A 17,296-nucleotide genomic window follows, 5' to 3' on the forward strand; every position below is an offset into this window, starting at 1 on the left:
ACATCTGAGGACAGATCCTAATTTCTTCCTCGTCGTTGGTCGGTCGTTTAGGATTGGGGATCGTAATTATGATGAAGATGTACCTTTAGCATAACGCTTTCTATGCAATTGCTTCTCAAAGCGCTTAAAAAATGAGCATTTATATTGCGCAATAACCACTAAAAGTTCTCAAAGCTCTTTACAGGGTGTCCCTGACCAACAGCAACACGTAACATGTAGAACCAGACATGACGTGTGTTAGGCGATATTAAAATTATTTTATAACAGAGAAACTGTTGTTAACGCTGCCACATACTCATTTTACATCTAAGTACGGAGAGAGAATGTGAGTAAAGAGCCTTTTCCAAGGACTCAAATATGCGCCGAGGGAGGCTCTGTGCCAGGACATTGACAGCGTTATTTCTGTCGGAAAAACAATGTAATATCGCCTAACAGACATCATATTTTGTTCTATACGTTACGTGTTGATGTTGGTGAGGGATCATTTGTAAAAGGCTTTGAGCACGTTAAGTGGATATTGCGCTATATAAAAGCTCAAGTCTTTCTTGTATGTTTTATAATGACCGAGAGCACAACGAAGTCAACGACTTCGTGATATACCATAAACCTATTACTTAGTTATCTTAGGCTCACCACTCCTCATTGAGTATAGGCCGCCGACCATTAGCTCGCAATAGTCCTTTATCCTAGTGCTTTGTTTTCGCGTTCATTGCATTTGGTTCCCCTCATTTTTGTGTCTGAAGAGAGGTGTATCCCGGTCTTCCTCTTTTACGTCTACCTTGGGTGGTCCATTTGTGTTACTATTTGGTTTCCTCAGGTAGGGTAGTCCATATCCACTTCCATCTTCTTTGGCTGGTAGCTAGTTGTTGTTGTTGCTCCATAGCTCTGCGTTACACATGGTGTCAGGACAGTGGATCTTTAAAAATTCTTCTAAAGGCAACTGTTGAAAAAACTGTAATTTCTTGTTTGCTGCTAATGTTAAAGCAGCCCTGCTCTATGGGACAGAGACTTGGCGAACAACCTTGACGACATCAGCCAAGATACAAACTTTTGTCAATCGCTGTCTTCGATAAATACTCAGGTTGAAATGGTTTGACAATGTGCCAAATGCTGACCTTTGGACAAGAACAAACCAAGAACAAATGGATGTCCAGGTCAGACGCAGAAAGTGATGATGGGTTGGCCATACCCTGCGGAAAGAGCCCTGTAATATAACCAATCAGGCTCTCGAATGGAACCCACAGCGCAAGAGGAAAGGGGTCGACCAAAACAGACTTGGAGGAGAAGCCGTCACCAAGATTTGTGCGTCTCCAATCTTACCTGAAGTGAGGCAAAGGTCTGTGCCAAGGACAGAAGAAGATGGAAGAGTGCTGTTGAGGCCCTATGCTCCTCCAGGAGCCAAGAGGCATAAGGGGGAGGGGGAACGGGCTGTAGGGGTCCTCCAGGTAGCTACCCCATGTAATGAGACAGACTAGTTTTCTATTGACACTATTTTGAAGCAGGATATGTTCCTTAAATGAAGGTATGCATCTAGTCTTTCTTATTCTTGGCCTCACATCTGCACCTGTGCCAGCATTCTTCCATAACCGTCACGATCACTAGTGTAGTCATGAGATGTCGCAGGATCTTGTCTTTTCTTGAGACAAAGTAAATCAATTGCAAAATTATTATCCCGGCGTCCAAGGTATAGATAGGCTTTTCGCAATCTTATTATCTCAAAATATTAATGAGTACCTTAGACAAGAATTGTAACAGTATAACATTACAGATGCAGATGAGATATCTTGATACACACATTCACACACACACACATATACACAAACACACACACGCATACACACACACATACGTTCCATATCTCATCTAATAACCCATTGTTTACATTGACCACCCTATTTGACGACTTCCCTACTCCCCGTGCCAAACGCGTGGTGTTAAGTCCGTAAGCGTGGCAGGCCAGGGTAGGGTTAACCAGTTAGCTGTGCGGCACTCTGGAAAATCACGTATTAAAAATTTTTGGCCATAAATCTCGTTCTTCAAATATTGATCGAATTAAACGATCCTCATCTTGCCAAAAGCTCCCAAACCTGGAACTTGATGAAGACCTCGCGAGGACCCAGATTTGAAAGTTTTTGGCAAGATGAGAGTCGTTTAAACCGATCAATATTTGGAGAACGTGTTTTTCAGGCCAAATTTTTAAATACATCTTATCCCAGAGTACGAGAGTTAACCGGTTAAGGCCGACTGATGACATTTCCTATCAATCGTTCTGTACTCAGACAGCCGGAGTATCAGTAATCCCCAGCACGTTATAAACGGACATTACAACACAATCCTGTTCCGTTATATAATAGCAGGGTAATTAATAAGAAGCGGAAATTAATGGCAGCACAAGCGGTCTGTCCGAAAGGCGAATGGATTTGTGGACAATATGAGCATCATGGATGGGTGACTTCTAGTTGTATAAATGAGAGACTAATACTTTTTTTTTATATTTGGGTAAATTGAGAGACTTAAAACGTGCTTAATTATCAACTTGAGATTGCTTCTTTCTTCACGCTTGCGCAAACATTATCAAGATGTCGGGGTTGACCCCACGCAGAAAAAAAAAAATGGAATTTACGAATTTTAGTGAAATGAATGTTTTATTAAGTAAATAGAATGTCTTTTCATTGACCTTTTACAAAATGAAACAACTTTAATCTTGAAAATACAACGAAAGAGTGAAAATGGAGAGGCTTCGTATAGGAACGATACAGATAATAGACGTTTCGGGTACAAACCCTTCGTCAGCACATCAATACATAAATTAACGTGGAAAACAAATAAAATAAAATAAAATGCAAAATAACTTGTATCATCTGTACTCATTGGTGGTTGCAGTATGAATGAAACAGCGTGGCGCCTCTCCATTTCTACTCTTGCGTTAGTATTTTTACGATCACATCACAGGCTTCAGGCAGCCCCCTACCGTTTTCAACTTTAATCTTGTAGTTTTTGTAATTCTTACATCAAACCCCTTCTTTAGATTTAGTTAATCTTCATATCATACCAAAGAGACCGAGCCTAGCATGGGTCGAGGATTATCGCCACATAGGAGTATTAACCCTTGGAATTTCTATTAAATCACACTTTCTCCCAATATATTATTATCATATAGAATAAGGTGATTCAGTGAAATGTGAACATTTGTATGAGCACCAACGCAAAACATTAATGAATTAATAATGAATCCGTCTCTGTTTTAATAATGATATGAATAGAAAAGTGTATGAGTATGTATTAAATAGCCCATAATATCCGATTTGTATAATGGTTTTGTTAAGCATTAATGATTTCATCTATTGTTGATGTGCGCTTAGAGATGCGATACCGAGGGATTGGCGCTATATAACTCATTATATTATTATTATTATTATTATTATTATTATTATTATTATTATTATGACTATGATTATGATTATATTACTAGTAAGCTTCGCAGTCCGAATGACGCTTGCTGAGAATTGTGTGATTCAGTCATGGTCGATAAGTATAGCTGCTCTCTCCATCCATGTTGTTAATTGTTTTTATTGGTCACGGTCCTGGGCCAGAGTTTTGAGGCTGTCAAGATCTTGTTCAGAAAAAGTGAGTGGAGCAGGCACTTATTGATAACAACAAGAGGTGATGTGAGTAGGAAAGTGCCAGAAGACAAAAGAGAATAAAAATGTCGCTGCGGTGATGGGGGTTTGAACCCGCTATCTTACTGGTACGACAACTCCGGCTGGCCGAGAAGAGCGTGACTCTACCGTATGAGATATCCACGATCCCAAAAATGATCGTCTCTAACTATAGTCATTATTAGAGTTCTCTCTCTTCCCGGCTACTTCCAACACACACACACACACACACACACACACACACACACACACAACTCCGCGAAGTTAGTTGGCCAGCAATTAAGCTTAATCGCCAATATTCTCAACACAAACATATAACATAGAAACAATTGAGACATTGAGTATGCTCCGGTATTTGGGGTGAATTTCGAATTCAGAAAAAGTGAGTGGAGCAGGCACTTATTGATAACAACAAGAGATGATGTGAGTAGGAAAGTGCCAGAAGACAATAGAGAATACAAATTTCGTGGCGGTGATGGGGGTTTGAACCCGCAAACTTACTGGTACAACTCCGCCTGGGTAGAGTCACGCTCTTCCCGGCCATATCTGTTGCCATGATTATTATTATTATTATTATTATTATTATTATTATTATTATTATTATTATATTATTATTATTATTATTATTATTATTATTATTATTATATTATTATTATTATTATTATTATTATTATTATTATTATTATTATTGTTAAAAAAATAATTGAGCTTTATATAGCGCAATATCCACTAAATGTGTTCAAAGCGCACATGGCTTCCTGGACAACAGCAACATTTAACATGTAGGACGGACATGCCGCCTGTTAGACGCTATTACAATTTTTCGGACAAAGACAACACTGTTAACGGCCAGGCACTCATTTTGCACCTGAGCACGGTGAGTAAAGAACCTTTTCCAAGGACTCAACTATGCGCCGAGCGCGAGGCTCGAACCCAGGACCTTCCGATCCGAAAGCGAGTGTCTTACCACAAGAACACATGTTGTTATTATTATATTACTAATGTATTATTAATTGATCATTAATAATTACGTCAGAGAGTAAGCTTGTGCAAGAAGCTTAGACAAGAATTTTAACGAAAAACATGATTAATATTCAAGCAAAGTTATTGACGGTAGGATTTCAATGAAAACATGGTCAATACTTAATGGGTTTAGGACAGTTTTACGTCCCAAGTTAATAGACTGGTCATTGTGTTGAGTGCTAGAAAATTACTTTCTTGTTAATCAGTGTTAATCGGTATTTGGGAATAAATGCAACAGACTGTAATTATTATTTTCTTTTTGGGAAAGAAAACTGACATTTATCAAAGTTATATTATATCATAAATGTCGAGGTTTAGCATTGAATTTTAGGGATTTAACGTTTCGAGATGAGTATGATTCGCTTTTACTTTTAAGGGGGCGGTGGGGGGGGGGGTTAGACTGACATGGGACGGTCAAAATCAGTAGAGTGGTTTGAAGGAATTGTGGGAACAGTTTACAATAGGGTATATAGTATATTGTTTCTGATCAAACCGGGATTCTACTTTACTTTGGGCTGCACATTTTTACTTTAAACTTTTTGTGCTCACCATCATTGACTGCATGTCTTATTTTGGACTTAGTATTTTTTTGCATAAATTGTGTCGAATTTTATGTAAGTTGAATTTTTAAAAGTCTTGAATAAAGCCAATCAACAGCCACTATACGAGTCATTAGCCTTTACATATGTGTGCAACTACGCCACAATCAATTACTACTGATGAACTGTTAACATGTGCATGGCTTTTTAATTTCGGCATTCTAGCACTTATTAATTACACTTGGAGTATCATCTATTGTCTTATTTCTATCATCTTTCTCGGGTACTAATTAACAAAGATAATGCCCAAATCTCTCGTCAATTCACTAGCCCATCATCTGCTGTTTATTTTTTCACTCCCACCTACCCTTATTGTGTTGCAAGCGCCATTAGACACCTAAAATGTGACCCATTGTCTCAAAACGGTATTATGTCGGAACGAACCATATGCTTAAAAGCCGAATTAAATGTTAAACTGGTCAAAAATATAAATTGTTGGCATTTGCACCCTAAAATATGGTGTCCATTCTCCTCAATAAAACATACAAACTCAACACAAGTCTGATATTTCTGGCTATAATTTCAATTTTCAATATCTTCGCCATCCCGACTTAATACCGTTTTGAGGCGAAGGGTCACAAATGTACTTTAAATTGTAGATTGCGAGTTCATCCCAGACCCTGTTGTAAGCGCACAACTTACGCCGACTCTTCTTCTATTCACCGAACATTTAAATAAAGTTTTCTATGTCCACAGTATACCATGCCCATACCTCTTGTCAATTCACGATCCCATTATCTGCTGTTTATTTTTTCACACCTACTTGCAAGCGCCATCATTAGACACCTAAAACGTACTTTAAAATGTAGATTGCGAGTTCATCCCAGACCCTGTTGTAGGCGCACAACTTACGCCGACTCTTCTATTCACCAAACATTAAAAAAAAAAAAGTTTTCTATGTCCCCAGTATATCATGACTAGGATGCCAAGACAGCGCCAGACTTGACATCAAGCGAGCAACGATTTGTTGTAGGCATAAAACGGCGGAACCAAGAGATAAGCTATCGGACAAATTTCATGGGGTTATCGCCCTTTGTATGTTTAAAGACAGCGATAAGGCACAGATTTGACTGTGGCTCTGCCATATTATTCTTACTTTATGACGATATTTTCTTCACTCATTTCATTTTTGTTGTTTGTTGTTGCTGTTGTTGTTCTTCTTATTTCCCAGCGTCTTTTATGTCTAACAAATTCCCAGATATTACATCTCCCATTCACCCTAATTGTGAAAATAAAGGCAAGTTTGTCAGTGAGAATAAATCTATTTTTTACGTCAAAAAAGAAACAGATTTTAAACATAAAAAAATGACATGCTATCAAAGCTGCCAGAACTTTTGATTGTTATATAAATATCCCAAACTACTTGAATCACACAAATTTATATGTTTGACAAGGAGGCGGGGAGGTTGGCTATGTGCGGCTATATTATACTCTTGTCGCCTTCGGACCGGAAGGTTCATAGGTTTGAGTCCTGCTCTGCGCGGTGCATAGTTGAGTCCTTGGAAAAAGGCTCTTTAGTCACATTAGCTCACCGTAACCATGTGTAAAATGTGTACCTGGTCGTAAACACTAAACAGCATTGTCACTGTCGGGATACAAATTTAATATTATGGCGTAACAGGCTTCACGTCTCGCCCTACATGTTAAATGTTACTGTTGACTTGGACCCCGTGTAAATCGCGTTGAATACGTTGAGGGGATATTGCGCTATCTGTATCAATGCTCGTGCAATATTCTTTTAGACATTTGAATCTTAAGTTTTCTGGCCAAAAATAAAATAAAAACACATATAATTTGTCAGACTACGATGATATTTAAGGTTATAAAGTCTGAATTTACTTTTCTTGATCTCATTGGCACTTTTTTTACTTAAGGTTTTCATCGAGTAAAGAGCGACATAGTCAAGACGTTAGCCACAGTGCAACGCCAAAATAGGACATGAGCGTTTAAATCTTTCGCTCAAAATAATGAATTTATATACGCAAATTCCCTAATCGGGACTCAAACTCAGTTCATCTGAATGAGAGGGCGATATCACACATATTCGACAATCTTTACGTCTAAAAAGGGATAATGTAAGTAGAGCTTAAATCTAAACCCAGTGAGTGCTTTTTATTTTAATTTCTTAAATGCAACGTTTCATTAAGATAAAATGAAACTTTATAATAGGAAGAAACAGAAACATAAAATAATAATACTTCAACTTTTGCTTCATTCATATTACCTGCAGACCAAAGTTCATGAGACATTAACTCTGTACAGGCGATGATCTGTTTCACCGTTACCGAACATTGTAATTTTACCGTCTTCATAGCGGTGATCGCTAAGACTAAAAGCAATGCTTTTAAACATAAGTCGCATCGCTGTTACTTATATTATACTTACTTACTTAGGCCGCCCCTTGGGGCGCCCAACATGAGCCACAAGTTTTCGCCATTCTGATGTTAGAGTGAAACGACAAATGCGGTAGTCAGAGATCTATAAATAATGGAAAGAAATGTGATTAAAACAAAATGTAGTCTTGCCCTTAAGGGTGTAAATCCGTAACGAGTAAATGTTATCATTCACTCATAAAATTGTTATAAAATACCCATTTCTCCATTCAAAAAATAGTTATATTTCAGTATTTTATCACTTAATTTTATTTCCTATGAACCATTTTATCACACACATGCCTTTCCCGTTATCTGCTTGATGGGGACAAGCATTATGTATTGTGCAATAAACTGATTTGAAACTCTTTCGTCTCAAGTACTCACAGTCTGATACGCCACGTATCACCCATTACAAACCATAACATAACATTACCCTGTAACGCTAAGTCATTTCTATAGATAAACTATATGCTATGAAAGTGAATTAAGTACAAAATTGAATTAGAGAAGACAGTGTTTAGAAAGTACATTGATAAATTGAATAAAGCCATTATACCGTTAAGAAAAATGTCTGAAGAACTGTCTCGAAAACCTAAAAGACGAATAAAGGTAAAGAGAGGAAAATACAGTAAAAATTACTCTGCGAAAGTGATGTTTCTCGACTTACTGTTCCTTGAGAAACTTAGGGCTTCCACAATTGTTTGTCGACCAATCTGGTCTGATTTTTCCCTTTCTCTTTGCCTCCTTTCATGTGAAGTTTATTCTGCCGCTCTCTCGAATAAAACAAAACAACAAAAAAACATAACATGTTTTTGAAATTTTAGCTGGAAAACCCGCTTCAAAAATCAATCGATTAAAATGATTCTCACCTTTCTCGAAGTCCGAGGTTTAAGAGTTTTATTTAGAAGATGAGTCATTTTAATCAATCGATGTTTGAAGGTCGAGTTTTCTGACCAAAATGTTTTAATACGTGTTTATTTTTCAGAGTAGCCAGCACTGGCCTGGGATCCTTGATGATTAAGCAATGAAAACACCTACCCATGTCTGATTTGGACGTTCGACCCTTCGTAAGTTCCAGTACAGGGATTGGAGGACGAAGTTGCTGATCTTTCGTCTAAAAGTGTAGTCAACACTGTTCCATTCTCCTCATTTGGATGGAGATGTTTTCCTGACAGTGTCGATATCTCACATTCATTCTCGGTCCCTTTGCCCCTTTGCGTGTGACGCGAGTGTTCTACCAACTGAACTATCGGGACCCCCAAATGTAGTCCTTCAGAGCCATGAGGCCCATGGAGCTGGAGTTTATCCCGGTTTCTATAGCATGAAACGGACAATAGCAATTGCTTGCTATCCTTTAGATAGGACCCTAGTCTATCGCAAAGTACTTTCCGCCAAATCTAACAGACTCAGTTACCCATTCAGTGCTGGGTAGACAGGGGGGGGGGGGTCAGATGAAATCTTAACTGCATCCGGGTTCGATCTCGATCCCTTACATTCAACTTGATAAAACTATGGCATCTTCCCTTCAAATAGACTCCAAAGACAAGTTCTCCATTGGCGATGAATACAGGGAATATCATGTTATTATATTATGTTATAAGTAAACGTCAACTTCTTTGTACAATTTGATATCGTATAGAAAGGCATTCCTGTTTTGAATGTGATATAAAATTATGCCTACCACAAAGTATTTTTGTTTCGCATAATTTTTCTTATCGGAGTCTTATTTTATTCAAGAGTAATGTGTTATCAGTTCAGAGCAGAACATTGGAAATCAACAAAAACCAGTTGCTGCAAATTATATATTTTCCAAAACAAATGTCTACAAAAAATCTTCAACATTTTTTGGCCCAACAAAATATCAACTAAAGATATTCTACAGAAAGCTGACATGGCCCCCATTTCTGAAATAGTCAAATCAAAAAGATGGAGATGGATTGGCCATGATTGTCGGATGAAGGAGGGAGCAATCCAAAAAACAGCGCTCGGATGGACCCGGCAGGGTAATCGCAATAGGGGAATACCACTGGAAACTTGGAGATGATCGGTGGATAGAGAAATGACATCCTTCGGTTGGACCTGGGGTGAGGTCTAGAAGCTGGCAGAAGACAGAAGTCACTGGCGGGCGCTCCTTACTGTCGACCTTATGTGTTTATGAAAAGAGGAGTAAGATAGTAATGTAAGTAAGGAGTCTTTATTTAATAAAAGTCACTGACTCAGTCTTCTTCCGTTTTATGGAAATAATAAAATGTTGTTTTAAAAAACAAGTTTTCACATTCTGTTATTTCTAGAACAAATAGATTTAGTGTCTTTGCATTTTGGTATTTTTGATTTGATGTGCTGGTTATATATTAATAATAATAATAATAATAATACACATTTATATAGCGCTCATTCTCGTGTAAAACACAAGCTCTGGGCACTTTACAATATAAATATCAATTTTAAGTGAAAAAAAAACAAAACAAAAAAAAATAAAAATAAAAAAAAAAATAAATAAAAAAAAAATATAAAAAAAAAAAAATAAATAAAAAAAAAACAAAAAAACAATAATAATTCATAGCCATATTAAGTATCACAAAGTGGTTTGCACCCGGACACAATATGCTATGATAATTTCTTTAGTATAATGGAATAAAGATTACAATACCCTGTGTCAATTCGAAACGATAAGCAAAAATACCTGGCATTTACTCTTTAAAGACGAGGTTCGACTTTACTAGGCATTGAATGAAAATAAATATGACAGCTTCAAAAAAAAAAAAGAAAAGAAAAAGAGCAACATACAGTATCCGGATCATTTCGGGCTAAAATTCTTCTTCGGTGAATAACAAAAGAGTTAAAATGGCAACGCTTCACACAAAAATTCCAGATAGAAATTTTTTTTTAAAAAGTTCTCTTCAGTACAATCAAGGCAAACGATAGAGGACATTTTAAAAAATGTTGTTGAAGTTGGAATTGGCGGAGGATGTGTTCAAGTCCGAGAAATTATGTTAATGTATTTCATTTTTCGTTTGAAGATGTTATATTCACGTTTGTTCCATACTCTTTGAAGTCCACAGCTTCTAGCAGCTTAATATTCACCTCGAATTCATTGTACTAGCATTACAATTAATATTAAGGGCATTCAAGGGATTTTCTCCTATTTCACTCTATGCCATATGTTATGTTATGTAAGCTGAAATCTTACCTTTTACATCAATTAAGAACAGTAATAATGGTTCGAGCTGGCCTTCATTGACAATTATTGCTCCATCGCCAACAATAGTCATGACTGACGTTATAATATATATAAATATATATATATATATAAATATAATATATATAAATATAATAAGAAATTCGGGTTCACTGTTTAAGGGTTAATGCCCAAATCTTTAAAATGAACTTATTTGATTTTGAATACCATCCAATCTCATTACAGAATTATCAGTTTTTAAGAACTTTGCAAAGAAAATGATGCCTGGTTTATTTCCGCATTTTATGGCCATGGGGCCATTTGATATGATATAAAGAATCAATTTTAGAACCTTATTTCTATACGTACTTAGCCTTATTCAATATCATGATAAGGAATAATGTAGAATATCGTTGTTTTACACCGCATGACGCATAAACCTGTAACCATAAGTCATCACATATTTTCCGGCACGAGTTGGAATCATCAACAATAAAAAGCTCATCAAAGACGACTTCCCCCCGCTAGCTACCATTTCCAGACGGAATACGATAGAGCCAGAGATAGTCTGCTGAGGTTACAGAGAGCAAAGACAAAGTGGGAAGAAAGTAGATTGTTATTCGATCTTTACTATATGGATATGATTATTTTCTAAATATCCAAAAATGTAAGGATTTACAGTAAGGCCAGAAGAAGACGAAGAAGAAGAAGAAGAAGAAGAAGAAGAAGAAGAAGAAGAAGAAGAGGAGGAGGAGGAGGAGGAGGAGGAGGAGGAGGAGGAGGAGGAGGAGGAGGAAGAGGAGGAGGAGGAGGAGGTCAAGAAGGAGCAAGTTATAACATTACATTTACCGGCAGCAATAATTTCGTCAAGGTCTCACTGCCATTTCCAGACGGAAAGCACGATCGCCAAAGAGACAAAATGGGAAGAAACTGTATTGGGCATTTTGCTAATTTGCGGTTATGATTTTTGAACTCTCAAAAATTTATGTAGTTACAGTATGGTCATTGCTGGATGTATCCTTCAAAACAACAAAAAACAACAATAAAAACGAAAACAACAATGGTTATGATATTAGTAGTAGTAGTAGTAGTAGTAGTAGTAGTAGTAGTAGTAGTGAGAGTAGTAGTAATAGTAGTAGTAGTAGTAGTAGTAGTAGTAGTAGTAGTAGTAGTAGTAGTAGTAGTAGTAGTAGTAGTAATTGATAGCAGTATTAGTAGTAGTAGTAGTAGTAGTAGTAGTAGTAGTAGTAGTAGTAGTAGTAGTAGTAGTAGTAGTAGTAGTAGTAGTATTAACCATATTACGGAATACTGTTTTCATATCAAATTTTAGAATAGCAAAAACAAAAAAAAATCTTTGCGCTATCACTTTGAGCACTTTCCTTCATCTATGTATATACAGGGCTTCCAGTAGCTCAATTAGTGTAGCACTCGGTTCAAAAGGCAAAAGGTACAGTATCGGTATTTGGTGAAGTCTTTAATTGTGTTTTTTTTTTTACCCATCTCTCTAGCCAAACAGTGATTGGGTGGCTTGTTCTGTAAAGATTCGCGTCCTATCCAGAAGGCAACAAACAATTTTACTGTCTTTTTTTTTCGCTACAGAAAAGACGATAAATTATTGACTTCCATTCCATGATTTATGAAAACTTTGGATGGAAATCTGATGCATGGCATATTTTCCCATCATATTGTTTATAATTGATGAGAATTTCTTCTTATCTCACCTCACGTGACAGAATGTGGTTCTCCGCTTCATGTGTCAAGAAACACAGCACCTAGGGCATGACGAACTAGGGCCGTGGTGGTTGACTTGAAGCAGACAGAATTAACTCAACAACAGTTTTAGAAAAACTACGTGATGTCACGTTTTGGACGATAACGCGCGAGATTACGAAGACGTTTACGTGGGAATACGGAAAGGGCGTGAATACGGTATGATGTTTTGTCTTTTAAATAACGAATAGATGTCAAATTATACACATAACTTCTGTTTTTGTTCAAAAACATGTCAGATATGACCGCATGGAATAATGAATTGGTGTTTTAAGATTCCGTTTGTTTTTGGTGTTCACGGGAAAAGAACAAGGCATCTATCACTCACATTAAGAATTTAGACATGAATATCGTGCTTTCTATGGCTCAGCGATAGTGTGTCTGGTTTGCTATTAGCAAAGTCAAACAATGCTAAACTTTGTCAATGATTTGTGGATAAAAAAATGGTCGCAAAATTCTGGCCCCGCCCGCCTCATGGCACTTTATACTTCTTATTGTTTTGCATTGGAAAACTGACTTGTTTGGTTCTTGGCCAGGTATTCTTATATTGATAAAATTATATTTTTCAAGCTTGCCAACAAATTACATTAAAAAAAATAAAAACAACTTGAGCTTTTATATAGCGCGATATCCACTTAATATGCTCAAAGCGTTTTACAAGGGTTCCCTGACCAACAGCAACTGGTCACATGTCCAAGGACTCAACTATGCGTCAGGACCTTCCTATCCAAAAGCGAGTGTCATACTATTAGACCACATAGCCGCGCATACTTGGGATTTATTTGAAATCCGTCAAAAGCCGGTGTGTCTCCATCTAAACCAGTCATTCAAACGGCATAAACAGCATTGTCACACTACAAGATATTATGCATGGCGTCTTAAAAAAACACAAAACACTTGAGCTTTTAAAAAGGGATGCCGTGAGATACGTTAAGGACCTCAAATGACAGAATATGGAATACGAGACGTGGGAAGCTTCCTTTTGAACTGTAACGTTACGATGTCCATGATCCCAGGAGCTTTTTTATATTAAAAACCTACCCATATAGCCATTGTGCGGCTACGTGGTCTTGTGGTATGACACTCGCTTTCGGATTGGAAGGTCCTGGGTTCGAGCCTCGCTCGGGGCATAGTTGAGTCCTTGGAAAAGGCGTTTTACTCACATTGTCTCGCCGTAGGTACTCATGAATACAATGAGTACCTGGCCATTGTCAGGTTTGTTTCTGTCCGAAAATATTGTAAAGAACAGTCCAATATGTTAAGTGCTGCTGTTGGCCAGGACCCCTTATAAAGCGCTTTGATAAGTGGATATTGCGCTTTATAAAAGTTCAAGGGTTTTATAAAAAATTACTCATTGTATCCTCTAAGGTGTGGATTCTAAATACGAGAGAAACCGGAATTTCAGTTGTACAGTCTGTGGTTAAGTGGCATGACACCCGCTGGACTGTTCCCATCCGAAGCCTCTCCATTTTCACCTTTTTGTTCGTATTTTTACCACACCCGGTTTGTAAAGAGTCACAGGTTCGAGTCCCTCTGTGGTTCTCGCTTAGTGTTTATTGGAAAAAGCTATTTACTTACATTTTTCTAGCCATACACAGGATTACCCTAGACGCTAACACCGTTTTCTGTGTCTGAAAAAAATGTGATGCCTGTTACAGGCATCATAATGTCTCGTCCTACTGGTTATGTGTTAGATCTGGCTTTTTACTTTTTTCGCACTCGGCTTTTGTTTGAAGGGCTTTCCAAGGTCTGACAAATGTCAACAGCAGCACAGGTCTGTTGGCCTGGCTTACAACTTTTATCAATTTCCATAGGATGCCATTTTTTGTCTTATGAGGCTGATCGTGCGGGGAAGGCACAACATGCACCTATGCAATGTTTTGTTAGTACCAAAGGTGAACATGTGATTAAAAAACACACAGAATAACTTAATTATTTGACCTCACAATCCACCCAAACCAGCTTCATGAACATTGTAAACGCCATATAAAATTCGATATTGTGATGATTGATTCAGTGGTGAAGGAAAATTACATTACAAAAAAAAAAAAAAAAAAAAACAAGTGTGGAGTATTGCAAATTATTGTAAAGCACTTAGAGCATGGTCAAAAAGTGGTTTTCCATCGTGGTATAAGAATATACTTGTGGGATACTTTCTCTTCAAGTTTAATTCCAACAAGCGTTATTCCTTTATTGAAATTGATTAAATCAGTGATTGCTTCTTATCTTATAAAACCTTGGTCAATATCTTTTCATCATTATTGACGAGGCATAAAGAACCAACAGCTCCAAAGACAACGAGATATGAACCAATCCCACGATGATGTCTAGGTGGGTCTTCGACGATGTCTCGGACGAGTGACAGCTCTTGGGACACTTTTGCTCTCTGATGGAACCAACTCCTTTCTCTTACTTTGTTTTGTTTCTCTTAATTATTCTAAAACAATATCAATAGTTTCCCCTTTATTTTTCTTTGCACCAGCATTTAATGACATGAGAAGGTTGCAGGCGCTGTAAAGCTCCTAAAACATAGTCCTTGGTGCTTTGAGAAACCATTTAAACTTTAAAGTTGTTTGGAATTTTGTTGTTGCTGTTGTTTCTTTTGTTTTGCTTCTCTTTTACAATAAATTTACAATTACCTTTTCTTTCTTTTCTGCCTTTTCTATTCATTTTATCTAGTTTATTTTGTTCTGTTTTACATTTCCCATCATACTTTTCCCCTTTTTTGCCACACACTAGTGAGTTACCCTTTTGCTAAGCTGGTATTTCTATCGCATTAGACCGGGCTTCATGCAGGCATCTATCCCCTTCTGCTAACTTTAAAGTTCGAGTATTTTTGATGATATTCAATTTTTGATCACAGTGCCTGTAGTGCCAATATGCCTACCCTACTTATCCTTCATACCTTCGTGTGTGCGTTCTTTCCACTCACCATCAGCTGTCGCCGGCATCTCCGTGGGGTGCGTCACGAGTGAGTAGGAATTCTGTTCATCCGTAACTGTTTATCCACCCTTGTGCAACCGGGGAACAAGCCTTTAAACAGAACGGCTTGTCTGTATCCCACTCTTCAAAACTCATTCCAAGCTGAAGATTGTTTTCCCAGGAAAGCTTAAGCTTCCTCCTTGGACAGTTAGCAGTAGCAGGTGAGATAAATAGGGTAAAAGGGAGGTTACATGCCGACGCAGATGTGTTTTGCATGATTTTATTAGCAAATATTTTTATTTTCATGGTTGTTTGCATAATTGTTTATTCACATGTTTATCTATATTCTATGTCTTTATCTTAACATTTCCCCTTAATTATTTTCTCATTTTGTTTCTCAGTCGGTAGAGAACCAAATTCAGAGATAGACGAACCTGTTTCGAAACCGTTTGTAGCCGGAATCATCGTTAGTCTGGCCCCTTTATTAGCCCAACAGTGATTGAGTACCTTGATCAATAGGACTCCGAACTTCACTTCCGTGTCCGACATGACAGGAAAATATGCATCAAAACCTTTCTGTATGTTTATTTGATTGTGTGTCTAGAGACGGGTGCAAACTCGAGACCTTTTCTCTTATATTATTAAAACGATCTGGATGCGGGGCTACAACACGAATAATCTGGTGTTTGACACTGCTGGCTTGTGTCCAATATGTCGCAAGTTCGAGCCCACTCTGTGGGCGACGACATGTTGAGTCATTTGAAAAGGCTCTTTACCTACATTTTCAAACTAGTTTTATACATGTTTGTAATATGAGTTTCATTCTTGTCTATAACAGAGTTGTCTTTGTCGAAAAAAAAATAGTTTTAATGGCGTCGTATTGACGTCACGTTTCGCCCCACTTGTTCAATGCTGCCATTGGATTGAAACCCTTGTCAAGCACATTAAGTGGTACTACGTTACATTTGAAAGCTCACAATTTTAACAATTTAAAAACTGTTCTAAGGAAACTGATATAAATCGAGTTATGATAGGGAAAAAGGCAGAGCTTGTTACATTATAACACCTAGATATGAATGTTTCGAAAGTTAAATGATGAAGAACGGAGATAGAATACGACATCGTTAAGATTTCAACTGCTTTTAAAATCATTAACCTTCTTTCAATATTCTTGATGTTTTAGCTTGAGATTTTTTGTTTGTTTGTTTGCTTGGTTGTTTGTTTGTCTGGTTCGTGTGTTTTTCCTGAATCTGAAGACGATTAAATGGCTAATAAAAATTTAGAGAGATAGAGAGATGAGATGATGATGATGATGATGATGATGATGATGATGATGATGATGAGAGAGAGAGAGAGAGAGAGAGAGAGAGAGAGGAGACACTGAGAGAGGGACGAGAAAGGCAATGGATGTTTAGAGACTTGAGCTTGACCTTTTGTATAGCGCAATATCCACTAAACGTGGTCCAAACGCTTTACAAAGGGTCCATAGCCAACAGCAACACATAACATGAAGAACGAGACATGACGCCTGTTAGGCGATACCACAATTATTTTCGGACAGAGACAACGCTGTTAACGGCCAGGTACTCATTTTACACCTGAGAACGGTGAGAGAATGCGATTTAAAGAGTCTTATCCAAGGACTCAACTATGCGCCGAGCGATGACTCGAACCCACGACCTTCCGATCCGAAAGCGAGTGTCATACCACTAGACCACATAGCCGCACATAACTAAAGGGAGATGGGAGGGCTGAAGACATTAAAAAGGG

The sequence above is a fragment of the Berghia stephanieae genome, chromosome 3 (genome assembly GCF_034508935.2).
Source record: "Berghia stephanieae isolate SIO BIC M18660-M18661 chromosome 3, UCSD_Bste_1.3, whole genome shotgun sequence".
NCBI classification, from domain to species: Eukaryota; Metazoa; Mollusca; class Gastropoda; order Nudibranchia; family Aeolidiidae; genus Berghia; species Berghia stephanieae.